Consider the following 3,604-nt stretch of genomic DNA (forward strand, 5'->3'; position numbering starts at 1 on the left):
CCTCTATTTTATTTTCTCTACGTGTCTGTGAAAGATGTTGAAATGGAACTTTGCGACAGTGCTTTTGTCCTGAACTTGTCTGAACTAAAGGTCAAAAGGAGAGTCCACGCAACAGTTCGACAGGTGCACGAGGCAAATTTTAAAGTGATTTTGATGCACATTTCCCTTGCCTTTGTGCTGTTTTGTAGCTGCTGTTGTTGTTATTGTTATTGTTGTTTTATAACGTCGTTTTAGCTTATTCTGTTGATTTGAATCTGTCTTTCCCCCAAGTTAACCGCGGGTGGTTGGCGGGTGCTCTGGTGTGGTTTGCTCCTTCTTTCCTATCAAACATCTATCGTCCTGATTTCTCCTACTTCTTTTCTGTGTTGGTTACTCTCTTGTAACACCTTTAATCTTCGGTACTTATATGACCTTATTGTGTTGCAAGTGCCGTAAAACTCTACTAAAACTTTAAAAAAACTACTCCTTTGTTACTGTTGATAAAGGACACCTGCCTTTCAGGCAAGGGATGATGCTACGTTCTGTGGAGACAAAACAAAAAGAAAAGAATACATGTACGTCCTTCGGAAGAGAAACAGAACATGGAAAGAACGCACAAACCAGATTGCTAGCTGGCTTACCTACAGAATGATTGTGCAGTTGCGGCGATCCGTGTCCCATGAAGTTACTACCCTCACCTTCTTCGTGAAGACGTGCCGTGCTTACTTAGTCGACCGTGGTGGCGCCGTGGCTCTTGTCTGGCTGAGTCATCCTCAACCCTGCATTCCAATCTTCTTCTTTTTCCTGCTTTTTTCTTTCGTTCTGTTTTTAAATGTATGTGATTTTTACACCACCATCAACACAGTTTAGATCATTTGTGAGGCGGGCTTCGACTCAGTCTGCCGGGGCCACCTCCCTGCCCAGGCATCGAATTGGGTCATTTGCGTGCGGCGACGAAGGGCCTAACCCTGCCTAACCGCCACAGACGCTGGTAGAGATAGTTTAATTAAGTAAATCTGAAGGAATGTGGAGTGGGGGAGGAAAGGAGGGGGTGGTGGTGTGAGAGATTTGTCCGCATTAACTCTCAAGTTAGTAGAGATTTTGTCCCACTGCTTCTCTTCTTTTGGCCAGGGCTTATCAGTCTTATCTATGGAGAGGCCGGGTCGTTTATCAAAACTGGCTCTTAAATAGGCAACAGTAGGTGTTTCTTGCTATGTTGAGACATAGTTACTTGGCCGAGGTGCGGGGTTTGGATGTGAGCGGGGGTGTTGTAGAGTTGTAGTTGTGACGTCAGGAATTTGGACCCTGTTTTGGATCGTAGTCTCCTGCATTGCTTACTCGTCACCTTTTTCAATGGGCTTGTCAGGCGCGCATAGCACTGTTGACCTGGTAGGATTACGGTTTCTGTTTGCTTAGACCTGTGCTTATCAACTTTTAAAAAAATGTTTATATTGTCGGTGCTCTCTTGCTACATTTAAGAGGCTAACATTTTCGTACCACCTACCATGCATTTCTAACAGGACATAAATATAATCTGTTATTACCCGGATGATTTCTCCCCGACCTCCAAAGTACCAAATTGCTCTCATGTCCGGGTGTTATGGTGTGGTTAATTCGTCCTTCTTTCTTGTCACACATCTACCGTCCTTATTTATCCTCTATCTGTTCTTATGTTACTTTCTAGTATCTCTCCAAATCCTCGGAATTTATTTGACCTGTTTGTGTTGCAAATGTTCTAAAACTAAAACAAAAAAAGTTCGAGTTCCTGTTTAAAATTGGGCCGTTGTAATATCATTCCGGTCTCTCCTCTTTCTACCCTTCCTCATAAATTCTACTTCTACTGCCGTATATTGATTTAGTTGTTTAAGCTGTTGTGTAATGGACTTCAATTTAATGAGTGCAACACAACTGTGCTGCGATTTAAAAGAAAAAACAAAACCAAACAACTGTGCCATGTACTCAGGCGCCCTTCCCATCCCAGTCCTGGCCTACTCAACCCAACTCCCACGACACACCTCCCAGTCACCGGCCTTCATAGAAGCCTCTGAGCTATGAACTCTGAGCACGGCAATGTTTGTGAAGAGTCGACGGATGGTCACGGGCCGATCTCCAATATTTGTTTAAAACTGTTTCCTCGTCTGCCCCCTTGTGTTGTCTCGCCCCCCCCTCCCCCCCCATATATATGCACAAAGGAAAGAAAAGGGCATAAATGGACAACATGAAGGATACGTGAAACGTAGAAACGTACATATGGGGTAGTTTGGAATGATGTCTGGGAGCAGTACTGTTGTGTTTGTTTGTGTCAGCTTGAGTGTTTATTTTTAGTTTTAGAAAGTGATTTGTGTCACTTGCTGTAATACTCACAGGAGGTGAAAGAAGGGCCGAAGATAAGAGATGCTGCTAGAGAGTAACGTACAAAGAAAAGAAGGACGACAGATGATGATTGGAAAGAAGGAGCAAACCTCACCAGTGCACTCGCCAACCACCCGCATTCTGAGTGTGACTCAGTGTCATCTGTCAGATGATAGTCCCGTTTCATTGTATTGATCTTCAGTAACGTTGGGGCGTGCCTATTGAGGCTCTTAATAACACAATGTTAATGTTGGTTTGTAGTTTCATGTGTGTATGTGTCCGCGTGCGTGTATCATGTGTGTGCCTGTTTTGATAGGTGGAAATTGACAGCTCATCACCGTGGAATTTGAAGGGGTATAAAAAAATAGGGCGAGGGAAGTGATATTGCGTTCGGTTTGCATAATATTAATGCCTGAGGAAACAGTACCCTTTTTTATTGAAATGTTTCTTTTTGTGGCAGAGGAAACTGAAGAGCATTATATGATTTATGCATATATGTATGTGTTTGTGTGTATATACAGTATATGATTAATGTTTAACATAATATTGGTTGTGTGTGTGTGTGTGTGTGTGTGTGTGTGTGTGTGTGTGTGTGTGCGCGCGTGTGTGTGGGTAGGTGGTTGGTGGTGTGGTTCGCTTCTTCTTTCCTATCAAACGTCTATTGTCTTTATCTCCCCCTCCTTCTTTTTGTGTTTGTTACTCTGTTGTTACACCTCTAATCTTCGGCACTTATATGACCTTATTGTGTTGCAAGTGCTGTAAAACTCATACTAATACTAATACCATACTGTGCGTGTGTGTGTATGTAGGTGTGTGTATGTGTGTGTACGTGTTAATGTTAGCGCGTTTGTGTGTATGTGCGTGTGTGCACACGTGCGTTTGTGTACATGTGTGTGTATGTGTGTTTGTGCGAAAGAAAGCCGTGTGACCCCACTTCTGTCTCATCCCTGTCCCGTGTGTATTTAGCGTGCGCGCGCATGCATGCGTGTAACCGGGCCAGGCTGGGTCCAGAAGCACTTCACGCAGATCTACGCCCAGCTCTGCGATGCGCGCACTGAGCCGTGTCATTGAATTGTCCAAGATCGCCGGAAGAATGTTGCCTATCATTTCCCCGAGCCTGTCCACTAGCGCGAGTCACCAGTGCGTGCGGTCTGTTGTTTTTGTACCCCTATATAGAGCTACATGTGCCTACTGTCAGCAGTTTTCACAAAAGGGACTTCAAGACATCCGATCCAAACATAATAATGTGACCCCCCCCCCCTCCTCCGCCCCT

General features: G+C 44.3%; 2 protein-coding genes across 12 annotated transcripts in view; both read left to right on the forward strand.

Moving 5' to 3' along the window:
- LOC100533391 (myosin heavy chain, non-muscle) overlaps positions 1 to 3,604 on the forward strand; it is a 98,113-nt gene that overhangs the window by 14,444 nt on the left and 80,065 nt on the right. The window lies entirely within an intron of this gene.
- LOC101853927 overlaps positions 1 to 3,604 on the forward strand; it is a gene marked incomplete at its 5' end in the record, with an annotated part of 6,415 nt that overhangs the window by 495 nt on the left and 2,316 nt on the right.

This window comes from Aplysia californica, unplaced genomic scaffold, assembly GCF_000002075.1.
Source record: "Aplysia californica isolate F4 #8 unplaced genomic scaffold, AplCal3.0 scaffold00129, whole genome shotgun sequence".
Classification (NCBI taxonomy): domain Eukaryota; kingdom Metazoa; phylum Mollusca; class Gastropoda; order Aplysiida; family Aplysiidae; genus Aplysia; species Aplysia californica.